The sequence below is a fragment of the Sarcophilus harrisii genome, chromosome 1, assembly GCF_902635505.1.
Source record: "Sarcophilus harrisii chromosome 1, mSarHar1.11, whole genome shotgun sequence".
Classification (NCBI taxonomy): domain Eukaryota; kingdom Metazoa; phylum Chordata; class Mammalia; order Dasyuromorphia; family Dasyuridae; genus Sarcophilus; species Sarcophilus harrisii.
The window spans coordinates 578,788,037-578,811,680 of record NC_045426.1 but is presented as its reverse complement, the minus strand read 5'-3'; the positions used below and the strand labels follow the sequence as shown (position 1 = coordinate 578,811,680).

General features: G+C 34.6%; 1 protein-coding gene across 1 annotated transcript in view; it reads right to left on the bottom strand.

The window, feature by feature from the left end:
* Nucleotides 1-23,644, bottom strand: part of LAPTM4B (lysosomal protein transmembrane 4 beta) — a 106,008-nt gene that overhangs the window by 24,252 nt on the left and 58,112 nt on the right. The window lies entirely within an intron of this gene.

Here is a 23,644-nt window from a genome sequence, read left to right as displayed (position 1 = left end):
GAATGCCATAGTATGATATCCATGTGGTAAACTATTTCCCATTGAAAATACCTTAAAAACACATTATTGGCAAGAACTTATGTATCTCTGTGTTTTTGATTATGAATTTCCTTAAGCTTAAATTGTAGTACCCTATCCCACCATGGAATTACAAGCCCAACTCAAATTCTACCTTTCTTGATCTCATCCTAGTTAGTACTAATTATTCTGCCCTCAGATCTCACATAGCACCTGTACAGTGGTGTGGTGGTAAAAATTTAAGCAATAAATTGAGTCCTAATTTATACCTATTTGTTGGAATATTTACAAACTGTTAAGCCATTAGTGTTGATAGAGACACTAATTATCTAATTTAGCATAATTCAATATGATTGATTTGATCTTAGAAGGAGATATTTTGGGCCAGAACTTGAAACAAGGTACTAAGTACAACTGATAGAAAAGATGCTTGTGTTGCCACCTTTAGAGAACTCATAGAAGCAAGAAGTATTTAAGTACTCATTGGGGTTCACATGTTTGGGAGAGTTCAGGATTTAGAAAGAGATATCTGAATTCATACCTCCCTTAATCCCTGCCTCCAGAAAGCAGAGTCAGCCTTTTACATTCAGCATAAATACAGCTCCAGTGAGCCACTTGAGAGAGTTACTTGGGAACATTAACTGGGGTCAGAGAAGAGAACTCTGGGAGGAAGCCCACAAGCCCTCTCTCTTGAAGGCAAGAGAGATTCATTGCATCTTCTACCTTAGTGCTGCCTGGAGGCTGAAGAAAGCAAAGGCAAAGGACAAAGCTGCAAGAGCTCTTGGAACCAAGCAGAGAGATAAGGCTTCTGAGCTAATTGGGCTATATTGAAGAACACAATAAAAGAGCTGAAATTTTATCAGCTGGCTGCGATTTTGGGTGATTATTTGCTTGTAACTGAAACTAAAGCTGCCTCCAGAAAACCTCCCCGAGAATCCTTTCTCCCAGAGAGAACTATTCTTATATTTTAAAGAAGATCACCAACACCTATTTTCAAGATGTAAATGCTCATGATAAAAAAATTAATAAGATCCTTACTAACATTTAAGCTGGAACTTGAAGGATGGTTAGTAATTCAACAGATACAAAAAAGAAGTGGGAAGATGCTGTAGGTATGGGTAAAATTGTGAGCACAAAACATGGAGATTTGAGGGAATTTAATAAATATTCCCTGATTTGAATTGCTCACAAGAGGGTTTCCTTACATTCTTCAGTATGGAATCAAGAGGAAAAAAAATTTTTTTTGAAAGTAAACTCCTTGAGAGACAAAGTTTGATCTTTCAGGTTGTGTGTGTGTGTGTGTTTCTGTTTTGTTTTGTTTTTGTGTAGCATCTTTCTCACCCAAGCAGGATATATAACAATATTCTAATTCAAGGTTTGGCCTTTACTACTCTCACCTTCTAGTCATCTTGGATTTCTTCCTCCCCACCTCCTCCACACACCCCCATTGCCCACTCTCCACTGACATTTCCTTTTAACTAGAGAAATTATATTTCTTTCCAAAGGTAAGCGATTCTCAGAACTGAGTAGTTAAGAATCTAAAAGGGGATTTTCCATATGCTTCTAAAGGCATAGGTATTAATTTGTATGTGCTCACATTTTTGTCAAGTGCACAAACCTTTTAATAAGTCACAGAACCACTGTGCCTCAGGTCAGTTTTAAGTATTCGACATGCATGCACGATATGAATAAATTATTTATAGTAATTCTTTTTGTAGTGGCAAAGAATTAGAAATTGAAAGGATGCCCATCAATTGGGGAATAGTTGAACAAGCTGTAGTATGATTTGTAATGGAATATTATTATGTTATAAGAAATGACAAGCAGGATGGTTTCAGAAAAACCTGGAAAGATTCTCAGAAACTAATGTCAATGAAATGAGCAGAACCATGAGAACATTGTACACAGCAATAGTAATATTGTAATGATGATCAAGTGTGAAAGATTTAGCTATCCTACTCAACATAATGATCCAAGATAATTCCAAAGGACTCAAAATGAACAATGCTATCTACTTCCAGAGAGAGAACTAATGAAAAATACAGATAGAAACACAATTTTTTCACTTTATTTTTCTTTCCTTCTTTTGTGACATGGCTAATATGAAAATGTGTTTTGCTGACTTCACATGTGTAATTGATATCTTCTTGCCTTCTCCATGGGTAGGGGAGGGACTAGAGGGGGGAATTTGGAACTTAATTTTTTTTTAAAGGAATGTTAAAATAAAGTATAATTATAAAAAAATCAATATTATATTTGAAATGAGTAATCCTGTTTTTTAGCATGTTTGAAATGAAGTCCACTTTGGACCAACGACTGTGATAAATTCTGAAGTGCTATGTTGTAAAAATGAATATATTACACTATATTTTAAAGTTATCATTGAAACTGGATACCTTCCAGATGTGATTAAAGTGTACTTTTTCTTTTTTGAGCTCAATACATTCATTCCAGCTTTATATAAACCCCAAAAGGTCTGGGCTCCAACCAAAAATGTTTTAAGCTAATCCTTCCCAGTGAAACTCTGCTTGACAAGCCAATCATACATCCACTGGTAAAATCGACTCAACTTCAGACTATAACTGGCCATTTAATGTGAGAATATTATTTACACAGTCATCAAGGCAAGTCAAATACACACATTTGCCACAGGATTTAAATTCACAATTCTTAGTAGAAGGGAAAAAAAACCAGGAGAATGAAAAACACTGACTTCAACTGAAGAAGTGAAGCAAGGAAAAGGAGATCAGAGGATTATAAATCAGATTTAGAACTAGAAAGAACTTTTCACATCATCTAATCCAACTGCCTCATTTTATGAATGAGAAAATAGGTTTATGGAGCCAGCCAGTCAAGGTCCAGGGCATCCATCTATCCATCAGGGTGGAAAAGTCCAAAGATGAATCACACTGTGTATGAAAGTCCCTCCTCCCGATAGTCTGATAAAGATAAAACTATTAAATTTTTCAGCATTTTGGTTCTTTCACTCAACTTTTATTGAACCAAAAGATATAATATGGAAGAAAGGGAGGAAAGAGGGGGAAGGAAGGAAGACTGACTATGTGTCAGACATTGCTAAATGCACTTCTGTGGACATTAATTTAAAACCAGGCTCTGCTTCTTGCTCTAGACCTGACCCAGGAGAAATGAGCACCTCCGTGGTCTCAGTTTTTTTACCTCTAAAATGTAAAGGAAGGACTTGATGATCCCAATATTCCATTCAGTCCTATTTCCTCTGATCCCTACAGCTCTATGATTCTTTGGAGCCCTGAAAAAAAAAAATTTGTTGTATTCTCAGGAGCATGCTCTAGCCCTGGAAAAAAAGGTTTAATATTCCTTCCTATTCGTAAGGAATAATCTAGCACATAGACAAGACAGCTTTTTAGAGTTGCTGATCCCTGCACCCAAAGATCATCTTCTCTAGAGTAGGAAGCAGCCTCATAGACCACCTAGTCCAATGCCTTCATTCAGATAAGAACACTAAGGACCTGGCTGGTTAAGTGACTTGCCTGAAGTTATATAGTTAGTATCAGGCAGAATTCGAACTCAGGGCATTTGACCCAAGTGCTGTTCCCAAATTTCCTAACCCAATCAACCATCCAACAAGCTTTTAATCAGTGCATATTATATGACAGGCACTATGTTAAGCGAAGGGGATCCAAAGACAAAAAGAAATATTTCTTGTTCACAAGAAGCTTACACTATTATCACTGACACATCTATGTCTAATTACTAGTTTGACCCTGCACTTACTGTTCCGCTAAAGAACAATAATCCTAACTCTTCACTTTTGGTTTTGGAATAGACCAGTGGTTTCATTGATAATGGGCACCCCAATTAATACCAACCACCACTTGCTATGAAATTTAAAGTCTCAGAGACTTTGCCTGATACACTGACATGATTAAGTGATTTGCTGAAATATCACAGAGCCAGGACATTTATCAGAAGTAGGGCTGAAATCTAGCTCTTCCTACCTCCAAGTCCAATTCTTTATTCAATCTGTCCCACTGTCTCTCAGCTCCTCATATTAAATATTTATAAAGTGCTCTCCTAAACAAGTGACCTTTTGGTCACTTTGGCAGTACAATGGGTTATTATCTTCTTTTTACAAATAAGAAATCAGGGCTTAGGGAAGTTGAGATTAAGCCAATCCATACAACTAATAAATATCCTAGTTGTGTCTTAAAACTATGTGTTTTGACAATAAGACCGATATTCTTTCACTATTCTAGGAGAAAGACATTTTATTGTTGTGTGTCTACTAAAATTTCAGGGGAAAAAATTTTACTTTCTGACCCTCAAGTTAGAATTTCCAAGGGAGCCCTCCTCTGCATGGTTTTACAAGCTACTACCTAAATACAGAAACATCTTCTGGAGGTTTAGGGTTACTTGAATAATAACTGATCATATTATTTTTCAACTAATTGTTATTAGTAGACCAAATAGTGGGGCAAATATTGATAAATTGTATTTTCTCTCATCTCAAGAAGTCAACATCAACTGGGATCAGCTCTAGAAAGTCAAAATATCATACTAAGTTTGGATCTCATCTCAAAATTAGATTTAATCCTAGAACTGACCACAGCTTTGGGTGTAAGAAATATGTGCTAAGGCACACTTGTGACTGAAACCCAGGCTTGGCCTAGAAGTGAGTTGGATCCCAAGGGAAAGGCAATGATAGGTTGTATTTATCTTGAATTATTCAATATGAAATTGGCTTAAATATTTCTCATTGCACCTGTCATAATGATCAGAAATCACACCTTGTACTTATATGGTGCCTTTTGATATCATCTATTTATTTCACCTTAACTTCAGGACATTCCCATGCAGGGAAAGAACTATTACCTCCATGTTAAAGATGAGAGAACAGAAGTCCCATAGAGATTATTACCGTTTAAGGCCAATAACAATAATAATAGCTGATTTCTACATAGTGTTTTTAAAGCTTGCAAAGTACTTAACCTACATTGTCTAAATTTGATCACAACACTGTGACACAGGTGATGATATTCCCATTTTACAGTGAAGAAACTGAAATCCAGAAAGCTAATGTGGCTGGGAAGTATCAGAGAAAAAATTTAAACCTGAGCTCTAAATTCTGCCTTCTGTTTGCTATACCCTCCATGTGAATGACATAGTTAGGGATAGAATCCAAACTTTGAGTTTCCTGCTTTTACCACTATTACCATAATAGGAATAAAGTCATATAAATTCAATGATAAAATATTTCTATATTGAAATTTATTTTTTGGCCATTGCAAACCTCAAAAGACCCAAATACTGATTTGTAGTGGGATTGTGGTGTGCAATGGTAAAATGATTCATTATTTATTCAGAATGTCATAAATTCTAGAATTATTGAAGGAAAGAATTGGGAGGTTTTAAATGAGGAGAGCTTTACCACATATCAATCAATCAACCAACAAATAGTAATTAAGCATCTACTATGAGCCAGATACTGTGCCAAGGTATGAGATTGTACAAAACAGTCACTGTCCTCAAGAATCTTACATTCCATCAAGGAAAACAAAATGCTTACATAGAAATGTTTATGACATGAATTCAAGCTAATTTTGGGGGGAAATGCTACCAGCTGGAGAGAAAAGGTCAGCAAAGGAGAGGAAGTTACTAGAATTGAATTCTGAGGAGAATCAGATATTTTAAGAGGTAGGGATGATGAGTAAGAACATTCTGGGAACAACCTGAAAAACAACAGGAGATGGAACAAGAATGCCAGTGTAACTGGACCAAAAGGAGCATTAAGGAGACTGTAATAAGTTTAATAATTCCTTAGGCATTAGTTCTTGAGCAGGGGAGTGACATGATAAGGTCTGTGCCATGGGAATAGCTCATCAGCAGTTTCTATGGGGAACCTTTCCCAATCCCTAGGGATTTTTTTCTTTGTATTTCTAAGACTTAACACAGTGCCTGGTCACATAGTAGGGGCTTAATGAATAGCTATCATCTGACTGAAGTATGGAATGGGGAAGGGAGAGATCTGAAGCAGAAATTAATTAATCAACTTAGCACAATACATTGAGTTTACAAAAATAAGCTAAAAGAGCTCTGCATTTGAGGAGTTTACTTTCTTATGGTAGAGGTGTCACAGCTACAAACAGTAGACACAAGGCATATATACAGAAGTTGGAGAGCAACCACAGAAGACAGGGCAGTTGAAATACATGGGGAAAAGCCTCCTGTAAAAGGTAACCTTTAAACTGAAACTTTGATTCTAAGAGAGGGATATGAGGAAGAAGCACATTCCAAGAATTGGGAAAAGACAAAACAAAGGAATAAAGATTGGTAACAATAGTCATTAATATTGTGTCTTCGAGGAACAGAAAGTGATCATGTATGGCTGAACTATAACATGAGTGGAGGAATTCACATTTGAGAAGCACCAAATTTTGAATTGATATTCTTTCTTTTTTTATTCATTGAACTTAGCACAATGCCTGGCATATTGGTGCTTAATAAAAGTCTAATGGATTAGACTTTTAAATGGTGTCTTGTGTCTTCCTGAACATTCACCTCCCCAGAATAATCAATTCACCTGAACATTCACCTCCCCAGAAAAATTAATTAAGTCATTTGAATGACTCCCTATGATTGGGGGCTTAAGACATTTTATCTGTATGGATCAGAAGGGAAGCAGTTTCTATAGGACTAGATAATATTTTGTAAGCTTGCTTTGATGTTTCTATCTATGTATATATCATATACTACTAGATGTACAAACATATATATATTATATATATATATATACACACACACACACACATATACAAATATGCACACATATATGTAAAAATATACTTACATATTTGTATGCACCAGATGATGCAATAGATAGAGCAAGGGAAGTCCTGAGTTCAAATGTGGCCTCATACACTTACTAGTTACTTACTAGTGACCTTAGGCAAGTCACTTCATGCTGTTTGCCTCAGTTTCCTCATCTTTAAAATGAGCTGGAAAAGGAAATGGCAAACTACTCCAGTATCTCTGCCAAGTAAACCCCAAATAGACCCGTAAAGAGTCAACAAAATTAAAGCAAAGTGAACAACCACAACTTCCTCTGAAAGGATCTAGTTGAGAAAACATTATTTTCTGGGCAATTTGAATCATAGAATCTTATAATTGTAGAACCTAAAAGCTAGAAGGGAATTAAAAGGCCAAATAGTTCAACCCATGCCTGACAGGAATGCTCTTTATACTAACCAGGGAACCAAAATTAATTCAAATTAATTTTAAGAGGCAGAATTCAAACCCAGGTCCTCTGACCCCAAATCTAATAAACGTTCTACTATACCTCACTAGTTAACATGGGGAAAATGACAGTCTGGCAAAAAGATGGGGTAACTTCCCTCTCTCTGATTTGTTAAATATAGATCTGTGTACAGATATTTAAAAAAAAAATACTGGGGGAAGGGAGGGAATAAAGTTGTCTCAGAAAAAAGAAATCCTTAAATAAAGCCAACAGATTAGAGGCTGGTTGCATTGCCAACACTCTTGTGGGAAAAAGCACAACTCTGAATCAGTCTGGCCAAAAGTAAGTGTTCAGAAATTCCTTGCTCTGGGTCAAAGAGTTCTGTAAAAGCCTGGAAAAGTGAACTTGAATTTCCACTGAGGGAAATGAAAATCACTCCTTCAAATGGTGATCTTAGAGAGTGTAATGACTATAACATCAGATGTAGACATATGAAGACTTAAATACCCACTTTTACCCTCATCTTTTACAAACACAGCCCCCTTCAAAAGGCTTCTCAGCTCCCTAAGAAAATTCCAACTGTCCCTGAAGCCTGTTTATCTCAATTTAGTGAATACTTATTAAAACTTAAAATATACTTGTCATCTCTATCCTAGGTACTTCTCTTACTATTCAAAAATAGATCTTATTTTCAAAGTGTATCCTGATGACAATAAGTTTTGTTATTATTGGGTTGTTTCAGTAATGTCTTACTCTTTATGATCCCATATGGGACTATCTTGACAAAAATACTGAAGTTCTTTGCCATTTCCTTTTTCAGCTCATTTTACAATTAAGAAACCTGAATAAACAGGCTTAAGTGACTCTCCCAGTCATAGCTATTAAGTGTCTCTAAGGCTAGATTTGAATTTAGGAAAATGAGTCTTCCTGCTTCTAAATCCAGTGCCCTATCCATTGTGCCACCTAGCTGTATTCTCACTCCCCACCTCTCTTTCTCCCTCCTTTTTCTCTACACTCCATGAAAATAAGGCAGTTATATTACTTAGTCTATATTCTATTACTTGCCTAGAAATAGAAGGAAAGCTTCCTAGTTTAGGGAAAGGATTAATCAGAATTTGGAAAAAAGAAGCTATCAAATGGATTTGTTTTTAATCACAAAAGAGGTAGAGATTCAAGAAGACTTAACCTCAGGACTGCTTTTCCCAGGTTCTATGGAAGAAGAAATAGTGGACACAACTTTCGGGTCTAATGTAAATAACAGATTTCTGTTTCTCTCTCCAAAGGAAAACTGTTTTCAGTGATAGTGAAGAGGATAAGAGTGAATTTCATTCATTCATTCATTTAATCATTCATTCTAGAAATTCCTTTGCAACTGCTCTCACTTTGATATTTAGGAGAAAAATTTCCCTTCCTTTTTCTTTTTTCTTTTCCTCCCACCTTTCTTTCCTCCTTCTTTCCTTTCTTCCCATTTCCATTCCCCCCTTCCTTCTCCCCTTCCTCTCCTTGTACTGTTTATATCTTGTAGGTAAACAAGTTATTTAGATATTCTTTCCCTCATTAAACTAGGAACTCTTTGAGGGCAAGAACTGTTAAAAAAAAAAATACTTGGATTGAATCCACAGAGATCAGTACATGTCTGGCATGTAATAAGAATTCATTAATGTTTGCTACTGTTTTAAGAAACCTATTGCTAGCCTCTTCTTTCTAAATCCTCAATCCCTTGCGGGGAAAAAAAATAAAAAAGCCAAACTCTTGCAAAACTAATTCCCATATTGACCATGTCCTAAAATGTTTGCTTCATTCTACACCTTGAGTTCATAATTTTTGTATCAGGTAATGTGGTAGTGAAGTTTTTAAAAGTCTGAGGAAAGAGTAAACACAATAGAAAAGGAATAGTTAAACAGCTCTTTTTAAAAAAAAATCTTTGTTATTTTTGTGGAAAGTAAGCTCAAAATGAGTCAACAGTGTGCTAAAAGTTAATCAGATCTTCGACTACTTCAAAAGTCCACACTGATAAACAGTTCAAGGATATGAATAGGTACTTTTCAAAGGAAAAAAAATCTAAGCTGTCAGCAACTATATGAAAAATGTTTCTACTTACTAATAATTATAAACGTACAAATTAGAATGATCTGAGTTTTCATCTCATAGACTGAAAAAGTTGACAAAAAGACAAAGATTTTTGGAGAAAAAAGGTCCCACTAATGAATGATGCCAAACTTTCTGAAAAAACAGTTTGGAACTAAGCCTCCAAAGTTACTAGACCATTCCTACTATTTTACCCAATAATATTACTACAAGGACTATGCCTCAAAAAGAGGGGGAAATGACTTATTTATATATAAAAATATACATCTATATATAAAACTATACTATCTATAAGTAAAAAATACACATATATAAAAATATACTATGCACAAATATATATGTATATATATAGCATATAGTATCTATCTATATAGAATAGTATATAAAATACATATCTATAATAAAAAATATTCATCTATATATAAAAATATACTGAAGAAATTATGCAATATGAAATTATGCAAAATACTATTATGCTACTGTTGTTATTGTTTAGTCATTTTCAATCAAGCCTGACCCTTTGTGACTCATTTTTGGGGGTTTGTCAAGGGATCTATGATTATCCTGTTAATTGATATATTATAAATATAAATATAAATTTATTATAAATATAGCATATAAATATTCTAGTAATTTAGATGTTTTGGGGTCTATCAGATTCTGACTTGGGAGTCAGAGACTTAAAATGCAGCTTGAAATGATCAATCAGTTCTTGACAGCCCTCTTCTGTGTGTGGAAGTGAATCCAAGGTTACAGAAACTTTTCTTATCACAGCACTTTGGTCCTGTACCCCATCAAGTAATGACTCCCTAGATTTTGAAACAATCACTTAAGAAGTATTCCACAGAAGTGGACAACACCTATATTGTTCTGAGCTCATGGCTTTGTCTTGGGAAACCAATTACCTGGGAAATGACTGTATTGTAATCCACCTTCCCCCTTATTTTCCCACTTGTGAGCTATGTTAATAAGCTTTGCTTTCATCCACCAGGAGGAGCTCTCAGAACTTTAAAAGATATGCAAACTGATTCCCTACACAAAATAATTTATTAAACGACTACTTATTTCTTGGTGTTCCTATCTCTGACTTGCTTTATGTGGCTCTAGCTGTTCCAGGTTAGAGACTTGTCCCATCTGGACTACATTTACATTTTCTTGGCAAAAATATCAGAGGGGTTTGACATTTCCATTCATTTTACAAATGAGGAAATTGAGGCAAATAAGCTTAAGTGAATTGCTCTGGGTTTCCCATCTAGTAAGTATCAGAGGTCACATTTCTCCAAACCCAGCACTCTATACTCTATGTCACCAAGCTGCCCTGTTGTGCCATAAAAAAACTATTATTTTTTATAAAAATAATAAGCTTCAGAGAGGCTTAGGAACTCATATGAACTGCTGCACAATGACATTAATACAATTTATATGATAGTAACTATAGTGTAAAGACAAACTATTTCAAAAGACTTAAGAACTATACTTAACTTTGATTCTAGTGGATAAGTGATGGAGCATGCTACATAGGCATTTAAATATTTATTCCTTCCCTCCCTCCATCAAGGTAAAGAATGAAACATATATTTTTTTAACATGACCAATGTAGGAATTTATTTTCCTTGACTAAGCATTTTTAGTTTCATTGCTCTATTCAGTTGCATCCATCTCTTCATGACCCCATTTGGAGTCATATAGTTACATGAAGTGACATATAGTCACAATAAAGATATTGTAGCAGTTTGCCATTTCCTTCTCCAGATCATTTGACAAATAAGGAACTAAGGCAAACAAGATTTAAGTGACTTCCCAGGATCATATAGTAGTAAGGTTGGATTTGAATGAGAACAGTCTTTCTGATTTCAGGCTGGATGCTCTATGTACTACTTAGATGCCCCACAAAGGAACTCATTTAATTCAAGCCTTCTAATTTTACAGAGTATGAAACTGAGGCCAAGGGAGGTTAAGAAACCTCCTTAAGATTATGCAAGTAAGTTAGAGGTAGGATATGAACCCCAGCTTTTCTAATTATAGAATTAATAATCTGTCCATGGATCAGGACAAGCAGAAAAACATCCTTTTGCAATTGAGTTCTTAACACAAAGTGTTTGGAAAGTCTACTTCATCATTTTCTTCTCTATTGAATTACTACTCATGGTTCATTATGTAATAATGACTCTGACATAGCAAGGAGAGCACTAGTTCTAGACTCTGGAGGACTCGAGTTAATATATGGCCTCAAACACTTCTTGTTGGTCATCCTTTATTTTCAAAGACTAATGACATAAAAAGGTGTTGTCTTGTCTTGCTGGAGAATCAGATTTAAGTGAGATAGAGTTGCATAAAGTCCTCAGCCTTACTCTGTCTTCTAGTAATCAAAGTCAATTGGCAGGACAAAAATCAGGATGACTGGAAATGGCTCAGGATGCAATGGATGACTTCGGCAGCTTCCACATCTGAGCAAGCTCTTAAGTACTCCAGCCCTCTTCATGGCTGTTGAACAAATTGTTCTCATTCAGCCATTCTACCAGGGGAAGTCTTCACATGTTTAGGATAGATATCCCCCTAATTCTCCAACAGGTTTGAGTCTTGTTGGCTAGCCTCAAAAGCCTCAGAAATTTATTAGTCACACCCAATTTAAGAATGCCTCAGTTACTTCAACTGTAAAATAGAAATATTGATAACACCCCTCAGAGTTGTTGCAGGGATCAAATTTGCAAAATGAGTGGCACTTATTAAATGGTTTCTTCCTTCTTTTGTACTGAAGCACTATCAAAACACTAAAAGAACAAGTACATGGATCTCAGATTAAGAACTCCTGCCTGACAAACTGAGAACTGCTACTTTTCTTTTTCTTCCTCCTTTTTTTCCCCATCATAGATACTTTAAAAATAATACCCAAACCTCATTCCCTAGTTTAAACCACTATGAGACCACTTGTCTTATGACTCACTTTAAGGTAGCTAGGTAGCACAGTGGACAGAATGCTGGCCTTAGAATCAGGAGGACCTGAATTCAAATCCAGTCTCAAACACTTATTAGCTGTGTAATCTTGGGCAAGTGACTTAACTATGTTTGCCTCAGTTTCCTCGTCTATAAAATGAGCTGAAAAGGGCATATTACTCTTTTCCAAAGGGGTCACAAAAAGGTAGATGTGACTCAGCAATAACACATTTTTATTTGTACAATTTTTTTTAAAGATGAAATCTTTTTCAATAAAAATCAGACTTTGTTTGAAAAACTCTTCTGAAAGGATGGGTTGAAAGTGCCCATCTGTGTATCTGATGGCCCCTATTTTGTGCGTGTCTTCTTCAGTGCAAACTCTGACTCCCTCAGACAAAAAGCCCTCTAATGTTTATGTGTAGAAGCCTTTTCCAGGAAGCCACCCTGAAAAATTACAGATGAAGTAACCAGAAAGCTGCATGGGTCAGAGATCAGTTATAATGAAAAATGAGAGCTCACTGATCTAAGACTACTGACTGAAAACAATGTAATGGAACCAAAACACATGAAGATTGTGAAAGAAATGAACAAGTTGTGGTATTAAAACAAGATGGCTCAAAAAGGAAATATGAAGAGGTTTCAAAAGTTATTTAATCCAAAATCCAAACCAACAGTGTTGTCCCAGCTATAATACTCCTGACATATAGTTAGTTGATCTTCATTATTGGGGAAGATGCCATGATGTTTATATTTTTATACTGGTGTCAACATATATCTAAATGATGAATGAAATGCTGTGACTATAAGTCTAGGAAGCCACATTCAGAAAAATGTATTTAGTCCCATGATTAACTTATTAAAATGTACAAGTTTTAAATAAGGAAAATCCATCGATTCCACAGAGCTAATATTACTTGCTTTGTTTTCTGCCTTTTTAATGTGCATTTTGTACCTAAAAGTTTGAGTGCAAACTATTTAAAGGGAAAAAGTTGACCATGGTGAGCTATCATGGGGACTTGTAGACAGAGAAACCTATCACTCATAGAATCAACGTGATGACAAAAAGTGCAGAAACAATACACAATAAAGAGGATAGAACATTCCATAGAGATAATGTTATGCCCTAAAGATAGCAGCAGAGAGCATAACTTCACCAAAGGATGCTAAAAGCTCTGCAATATCATAGAAGTGAACTGTCCTGGCCATGTTTATAGTCTGACCACACATTCCCCTATGTATGTCCCACCATATTTGTACATCACATGGACTCCACAATAGCCACATAGGTTACTGATATGTGTGTTCTGTATATATCCTGACTACATGGGTTTCCTGGCATATTCCCTCTCACGTATGATCCTCGGCAACATAGTTTCCCTTCATTCTGGCTTTTTTTCCCCACTAAAGTTTGGGAATATTTGAGACTGTGTACCCCATCTGTGCATGATCACAGGATGGTAAAATTTATTTTTGACATTTTACTCATAATGCTGTTTGAATAAATGATACTATAAATGAACAATTCTTTTGTTTTGAACTAATTGGTTGACACAAAATTAAACAAACTGGGTCTTTGGAGCTATGGGTTTGAGCAGTTAATAAGTCAGAAAATGCTTCAAACCTGGGAAGTTTTCTAAGAGCTTTGTAATACACAAGAGGCTACCCTAGATATTTACAGCTAGAATTCAGGGCCCAGATTAATGAAATGAATGTGAGTTCCTAGATTCAATGAATTCTCTGGTTTATTTAGTGACATGTGGCTTAGCATTCTGTTCCAATTTATTTTTTTAAAATGATCTTTATTTTTCTGTAGTGTGTCCAGAACTCCCAGTCTTTCTTACATATTTCTAGATTTATTAAGTTAGCTTTGGTTAATTCTTTAGAATAAGAATATTATATGATCTTATAATCAGCATTTTCTAATTTATTTTTTAAACACAGCTGCTCTCATCCATGAAACATCTGAAATCAGAAAATCCACTATTAATAATGTATCTTAGTTACAGGGAATTAGTTTCCTGGGGCTTCAAGAACTTTTTCAAAGGTATATTAACTCAGCTAAGCCATTTTTTGCTGGAAGACCTTTGATTCTGCTGCCTTTGGCAATATGCTTCCCCAAGTTTCAGTCATGTTGTAAGATCTTATCTCAACTACTTTCTTTATAAAATCTTGAATTAAGAGACCTCAGAGGCTGTATCTAGTCCAACCTCTTCATTTTACAAATAAGGATGTTACAAATGAGGAAACTGCAGTAATTTACCCAAGGTAAAATGGAAATTTAAATAACTTATTTCTCAAAAATAAATTTATATTTTTCTTCTTATTCTTTACTTGATAGGAATTTTCTTTTATTACATCTTAATATTTTAAACATCTTTTGTTTTTACATTCCCTTCATTTCTAATTACATTCCTTCTCTCTCTCCTGCCAAAAAGACAAGGGAGATAGGAAAAAAAGTTTAGGAAAACTATATTACAATACATTAACTGAATTTGATAGTGCCATTTTCCACTCCCATAGCCTTTTACTTTGTAAACAAAGGAGCTGCCATAACTTCTTGGGATCATTCTTTCTTGTTTGCAATTTAAATCTGGGATGCTGCCCTGATTTCAACTTACTCTTCTTGAACAGACTCAATCACACAGTAATTCCAAGGCAAAATGGAAATTATGTAAATGTCCCCCCTCTTTTTTCAGAAACAAATGTATACTATTAAACTATTGGAATACTGCAATTACTTCAGTTTAAATGTTAATATTCGAAAAGCCTTTAAAGGGAAAAAATACATTTATAAAAATGATGCAAATTCCTTTCAAAAATTCCATATTTCAGTTTGCATATAAATTGGAGACCAGGGATTTTGTTGCTAGGAATGTATAATAAATGCAACAATATGGAATAAAAGAACTAGGTAGACAGTCCCTAGTACCACCTAGGCTGTTTAGTTTTGGCCCTGCTTGATCTACATGGTAACCAGAGGCATTATGGGGGTTGAAAACAGATCCATAAAGCTTTGCAATTTTACTTCCCAGCCATCACCATACCATGCTACCTAAACTCCAGCCAACTTCCTCAACTAGAACCTTGGTTTCTGCCCCTCTGAAGCATAAGGCTCTGATAGGTATTTTTATCTTATCTTTTGGAAAGTCTTTCTGTCATTTCCCAGTTATCATCATATCATGTTGCCATGTGTATTGACTTTTCTTATTTTCTTATTCATTTGAACATAAATGCATTAAGACTGGATATTGTCTGGTCTGCTTATAGCTTAGCTCAATACCTGCCACTTAATGAATGTTTAATAAATCTCAATCGCTCCTCTGTTTACCTATTTATCTACCAATCTACCTAACCTACCTATCTTTATGTCTATCTATATATCTATATCAATCTTTGCATGTATGTATGCTTGTGCCTACCAATGTATTAAACATCTGTCTACAGTTACCAAGATCCCAAGATGATATGAAGGATGCAAAGTAATAATTCAGTGTATGACTGGATTTAAAGGGAATTTCCTTACTTTAATTTAGCTAAGAGGCTGAGAATAGGCACCTGACCCTATGGGGCAAAAAGATGTTTCAAAAGAGAAATAATATTAGCCTGAGGACTTTTGCTGGATGCCTGGGAAAAGTGGCTATAGAACTTTGCTACTGATGACAGAACTTCCCTATCTATCTCTTTCCAGAGAATGACTATCTAAGCAAATGTACAATAGTGGATGTTATGAAAATCAGCAGAGAGCCTAAACTATCCACACAGCTGAAGGTTAGAGGAAGTAGCAAAGAAAAATTAAATAACAAGCATCAATGAAAGAGTCTGGAAAAGAGGAGAATGCCCGAGAGACCTGAGTATCAGAGTGCCCCAGCTTAATGAAAAGTACCTTGCTCAGTGACATCAGTGTGTGCTTGGAAAAGGTGCTATCTTTACCTTTATATCCAAATACATTCCAAAAAGTCATCTATCATAACAAAGGATAAAAAAGGTAGGAAAAGAAATGTATGTCTTTCACATATGTTTCCTTTGCTGGTTTTCTCCTTTATAGTGGTATGGGAGAGTATAACGTGTGTATGGGGAAATTTTTCTTGTACTTTATTTGTTCATGCCATTCACTTAAACTAACAGGTCTTCTGGTTAGTCTAATAAAAGAAATATCAGTGAGGTTCATCAACTATTCAATTAAATGGATTTAGCAGGCAGAATCTGGGGTAGTCTTGGTCCTAAGTGTTTGAAATTTGTATGAAAGGGGATAATTCCTTTCAATTTGAGGGCTTCATGTTTAGCATTTTAATAAGCCTTCCCCTTAATATTCATCCAATTCTCTGACAGAGATGAAGCATTGGATAGAGAAAAGATAGTTTCAAATCTTTCAGGGTAATTAACCCTTTGGGCTTATGTGATAGGAAGGAAAAGCCATCTTCCCCTAAATATGACAGCAAGAGCTCCTCATGACCCTTATCCTCTGCTATCTGTAGATTGTCAAGGGATCAGTAAAACCTTAGGGATGATCTTGTAGTTTCTGACAACATATCATAATTCTTTACTACATCTACCTCTCCAGGGAAATTGATGAGGATACATTCCCCATGTCACAGGAAATATCTATTTTATCATCTCTTCCTTCTATTTTACAAGTAAAAGAAACAGTTTTAGAGTAAAAAAGAATGCCTGTACATTTTTACAGATGTCAACTATCAGCTCTGCAACATGTGTGGAGTATGGAAGACATCTCTGCCTTATACATAGAAGGTAATAAAGTAAAAAGTGAAAAATGGAATAATTTTGCCACTGTGGCGGGAGCATTCATTCCCCAAATGGTCAGGAAAATAATACTAGGACACTTTCAAAATATCTCTTAAGAACTTTAGAACTGATTGTAAGACATGAGAGACACTAGCAGAAGACCACCCTGAATGATGGGCCATCATCAGAGAAGGTGCTGTGGCCTGTGTTCAAAACAGAATTGAATTAGCTCAGAAGCATTATCTGCACTTAGATGTGCAGATTATCTGCACAAGATGTGCAGAGTTAGAGAATTCACCTCAAAAGTTCATAGGGACTATTTATGTCCAAAGTATGGTAGAGCCTTCCAAGCACATATTGGATCAGTCACAGTTGGACACACTGTAACTTGATTCTAACACAGTGATACCATTTTGGGTCCTCTTTGAGAAGGAAGGACAACAACCAACCTTAAATGATAAGCTCTTTTGGCTATAGTTAAGATTGCGTTTAAACAAGAGCAGTAGAAAGAGTACTGGATTGGGAGTGAAGGGATCTGCCATTTATTGGGCAAGTTACTAAATCTCTCTGTGCTTCACTAAATTCCGATTTCATAAAAAGTTGTCTTAGATGATCTCTGTCATTCCTTCTAATTCTAGTTCTATGACCCTTTGTTATATATTTGTTTTAAAAATCTGTTTTCAATAACAAAGAAATACTATTCTGAAAAAAAATATATAATCACCTTAACAATGGAAATTTGACAGATCTCTCAACAAGCATTTATTATGTGTCAAACAATATGCTAAGGAAACAAAAAGACAATTTATACAAAATAAAATTTATACAAAAAGACAATAAAAAAATTAATCCCTCCTCTCAGGGAGATTTCATTATATAAAAGGAGACAATGTGTACATGTGATTATGGTGATTATGTACTGAATAGAAGGGAAAAAAAGTAGATAAATACAAGACAGGAAGGAGGCAAAAGCAGTTGAGGGCTTATCAGGAAAAGTATAAAACATTGTTTGGCTTGTGTCTTATAGAAAGTGATGGATTCTATGAAACGGAGTTTAGGAGAGATTGCATTTCAAGTAAGGGTGATAGACACTGCAAAGGCACAAAGATGGGAGATGTGATACAATTTCAGAAACAGAGGGAAGGTCTTTTGGCTGAATCATAGACTATGGCAAGGCTATTAATACCAGTGAGGCTGTAACATATCCCAATTTCCAAGGTTTAATATCTCACAATTAAAATTTAACCATCTGTTTTCTTGAGCCAGTTCAATGTGGTTCCAGCACACTGATATGTATGATAGTTACATGAAGACAGACAATGTTGGCAAAGAGAAAGACCACTTTATTTTTTAAAAAATTGATTAAAACAGATGAAAGGAGTAGAGTTGGGAATGATGGCAAGTGATTTTTGAGACAAAAAAAAGGGCAATAAAGAGGTCAGAGGAAAGGGATAATTCACTGTTATTAGTGGATAGAATGGGTGAATGCTTGATTGAGGACCAGACACCAGTCATAGCACCCTTTGGTGTGACACTATCAAGATCCAAATAAGAATCACATGGAAGCATCAGTTTTCACATAAATAATGGAAGAAAGAAATAATTGGAGAACTATCCAATGTGCAATGACTATACTGAAACAGAACATGGAAGATGACAATAAGGGAAAAATTATAGCTTTAATAGACACCCAGAATCTCAGAACTAGAATCCCCTCTACTACAAACTCAGCAAGCAAACAATAATCCAGCTTTTACTTGAAACCTTCACATAGATAGAACTTACTACCTCCTGAGACAACACCTTCTACTTTTGGATAATGCCAGTTAGAGAATGTTTCCTTATAAGGAAACTGAATTTGTCTCTTTGTAACTTCCATTTCTCATTTATATTTATGCCTCCTGGAAAAATCAAGTATGTTTCTTTTTCCATATACCTTATTACCTTTTTAGTACCTGAAGACAACTATCATATCTCTCTAAATCTTACCTTTTTCAAGCTATGTATCATCTGATTGATTGGTCTAAATTGATTGGTTTTTTAAATAATATGTACCAAATAAATAAATAAATAAAAATGTTACTCCATAGAATGAAAAGTATAAATATGGTGTTCCCATATAGAACATAAGCTCCTTGAGGGTAAGGACTTTTTTATTTTTATTTCTGCATGCCTAGTACCTTGTACTTAATAGAGACTAATAGAAGTTTTTGCTGAATTGATTGAATTAAGGTAATCAGTTTTGTTAGAGGTAGCTCCTGATGACTCAGACTACATGTGTGAGCATTTACATCTTAGAAATCTGAAAATGTTATAAATTAGGGCCTGATTTATTGCTACATCTAATGCTTAGACTTAAGAAAGTATGGAGAAAATGTTATTAATTCAAACTAAACTTTAAAGTGTGACCTACCTATTTTTCTCCTTGGAGAACACATTGTGAAATATTTATTAGCATATAAGTGATGATACTAACAATGTATCAATAGAACAGACTAGATTATCCCAAAATAGAACCAAAGGAATAAAACAGACTAGTTTGTGAGAAATCCAAGAAGACAAAAGGACTAGAGTATTCATTGTTAAAATATCCCATCTTTTAATTTTTTAAATTAACAAAATTGGATCAATATAATAAAAAATAGAATTAGATTATAACATGTCATGTGCCATAATAAATTTCAAATGTTTTAATAATTCAAATATTATTAAAGGAAATATTTTTAAATGGATTGATCTAGATCTATCAATTGTGAAATGAAAGAAAATTCTCCGCTATTTAATGAATAGAAGAAATAGTCAAATAAGGGACTATCTTGATTCAATTATATTTTTTAAAAGAATTTTCCACAACATCAAAAATAGTAGCATATATAGAATGAAAAGGTAAGGAATAGAATGTTTAAAGAAAACCTTTTCCATGATAATAATCCAGTTATGGATTTGAATAGAATTGAGGTAAATTTTTCAGAGTTGGAAAATGTTTCCCCCATTATATATAGGGAGTCAAAAATCAAACTGCCACCAATAGGTAAACAAAGCAGCTTATATGAAGCAACAAGGTACTCAAGAGGGGAAGACAGGAGGCAGCTTGTGCCAGACAAGTCAAAACATCACCATCTCCACTAGGTTCTAATGAAAACAGCCCAGGATCTTGAACTTAAGAGCCTTGGGTATAACAATGCTTGTAGCCCATGACTTCAGACATCACTTCACTAGGGACTTTTCCATCTGACTTGTAGTTGAAACTATTAATGTTTTTACTTCCAGTAGAATATTAACTCCTTGAGAGCAAGGATTGTCTTGTTTTCTATTTGTATCTTTAATGTTTTATACATATTTTAGCATTTAAACAAGTTCATTCATTCATCCAAAGGATATGGAAGAAATCAATGCTCAATGAATCATTGAATGATTATTCCTTCCAATTATCAGAGAAATAGAAATTGGAATAACTAAAATTATTTACACACATTAAAATTTTCAAAGATATTATCTTTAATGGATGACCATTTGGGGGGACCCCCTACCTGGACAAGAATCCTTTTTAGGATACCCCCAAAGTGACCAAAATCAAAACTAAAAGAAATCATTTATAAAAGAATAATTTAGAAATGGTGTTCTCTCAAACACGTCTTACAAAAGGATCATGTTTGATATGTAGTCATTCTTTGACATACTTTCACTTTTTCTCTCCACCCCACCTAAGTTTGAGTGAATTCTGGGATAAAATCTCTGTATCAGGATCTCTTTGGGGGCCACAAAGGAGAGGACTTTCCACTTTCCATTACTAGTTTAGCTAGACATGAATTCTGCCTTGATTTTTTTTGTGGGTGTGTATATACACATGTTGTTGTACCCACCAGCACCAATAGCTGTCTCCTCCACCAAATCACAGAAAAAGAATCTTGAACTTCACTTGAATGAATTAAAAAACTGTGGCACATTATCGAATGAAACAGAAGTCATTGACTTCTTCAATTTTGGACAATATTAAAATATTTTAATGTTTTAGCAGAGGTATGATATGACTATTTTATTGTGCCATCTTTTACTCTCTGTGCCTCTTAAATTTGATAGATATTAAAGTTATATATGTAGAGCTTGAAAAGTAGTTGTTGGCAAGTCACTTTCAGTCATGTCTGATTCTTCGTGACCCCACTTGGGATTTTCTTGGCAGAGATATTGGTTTCCCATTTTCTTCTCCAGCTCATTTTACAGATGAAGAAACAGAAACAAGCAGGGTTAAGTGACTTGGCTAAGTTCATACAGATAGTGTCTAATGCATATTTTGAGCTCAGAAAGATGAATCTTCCTGACTCCAAGCATGGCATTCTATTCACTGTGCCACTTAACTGTTCCTTTAAAGGACAGACAGTAAAATGATATAATCTAGAGGAAGAGAGCTAGGAAATAGTCAAATACAGTGGTATCAAACTCAAATGGAAATGGAGGCTACTGATTCATATTGTATATTGTAGTTTCCATATTGACTTAGTTTTTTTTTTTCTTAATAGCTTTTTAATTTTTCAAAATATATGCAAAGATAGTTTTTAACATTCACCCTTGCAAAACCTTATGTTCCAAATTTTTCAACCTCTCTCCCTCTCCTCCTCCTTCCCTAAAGCAGCAAGCAATTCAATATAGGTTAAACATGTACAGTTGTTTTAAACATATTTCCACATTTATCATGCTGCATAAGAAAAATCAGATCAAAAAGGAAAAAAATAAGAAAGAAAAAAACAAGCAAGCAAACACTAACAACAAAAAGGGTGAGAATATTATGTTGTGATCCACATTCAGTTCCCATAGTCCTCTTTCTGGATGCAGATGGCTCTCTCCATCACAAATCTTTTAGAATTAGTCCGAATAATCTCATTATTGAAAAGAACCAAGATATTGACTTAGTTTTAAAATACACTGCCACTGACTAATTTAAATGTTTTGCATGACTATAATGTATGTCTTGTCTTCTCAATGGATGCGGGAGTGGGTGGAGAGGAGGGAACATGCAACTGAAAATAAAAATAAAATTTAAATTAAAAAATATAAATAAAATATTATGTTTCATTGTATTTTTATTAGTTTTATTGAATATTTTCCCAATTACATTTTAATCTGATTCCAGTATTCTGGAGTATTGCCAGTCCACGTGTGACACTAATAGAAGTCCTTTTATAGTTAGAAAACCGAGGCTCAGAGAAGTAAAATGATTTGTCCAAATTTACAAAGGTAAAAGAGTCGAGTAAAGTTCAAATCCTGTGACCCCAGATCTGAAGGAAGTTCATTCTTATCAGTTAAGTAGCTCCTCCACTACCAAATATTATAGCATTTCTATGCTTTCTCATCCTTTTTTCAATTCTTTTCTATACTATTCCATAAATCTTCCATCCAAAATAAAGAGATCTTCCTCCTCATTTTTCTTTTTGGTAAATACACTAAAAGAATATAGGATTAGAGAATTAGAGAATTAGAGCTAAAAGGCATAATGAAACGGTTGAAGCCAGGAAATTAAGTGATTTCCCCAGTTCACATCGGTCATATGATCTGAGCTCTGCACAATTTCAAATATAAAAGTTGGAGCTGTATTAATTTTGTAGAGAACTTTCTTCTCAAGAAATGACAAGTGAGATTCAAAGTTAACACATGGAATTTATGCATCATCTACCTTCTCACCAGGAATTTTTGAAATAAGGATTTTTTAAAAATATAACCATTAAAATACCATGCCTTAGGTAGGGGGATATAGGGCAGTAATGACAAAAATAATCTAACATATTGATTAAACTGCAAAGTAGAGAAAATATTTCTTCACAAATATAAAAAAAAAACATTACAATGACTTGTTATTTCCCTGAGGTGTTTCATATTTTAAAATACACTGGCAGTAAGTGCTTAATAACAGCTGAATGTTTAGGGAAAATAACTTCCATCATAGGCTCATAATGAAAATACCATTTTAATTCTTTAGCTATGACTGGAAAAAATACTTATTATAATATCATTTTGTATTAACTATATTCATTTCCTAGGAAAATAAAATTCAACAGGGAAATTATTCATTTATATTCAATGTCATCCACATGATCTGGGGAATGATTTTTTTAATTTTCATTTCCTATGTCCTAAATGTTACTATAATGGAATCACAATATCCATATTCCTAAATTATACATTCTGGTTTGGCCCACATTTAGGCATTATTAGAAGTAATTAACCTACCAAAACTCAAATACAAAAAAATAAGTAATTTTAAAAAGTCTAAAGAATTTTGGTGGTAGGTTCTTATTGGTAGCTTTTTTAATTTAAAAAAATTCATAGTGGGGCAGCTAGGTGGTGCAGTGGATAGAGCACCAACCATGCCTAGCTGTGTGACCCTAGGCAAGTTACTTAACACCAATTGCCTCAGTAAAAAATAAATAAATAAAATAATAATAATTCATATTGTTGCTTTCAAACATTCTGTAATCCAGTAAAATCGGCCTTTTTGATGTTCCTTACATTTGAAATTCCTTTTCCCAACTCCATGCCTTTGCACTGGCTGCTTGGAATACATCCCTTCCTAACCTCTACTATATAGAATCCCCCACTTCCTTCTAGAGTCAGATCAAGCATCACTTTCTACATGAAAGCTTTTCCCAACTCTCC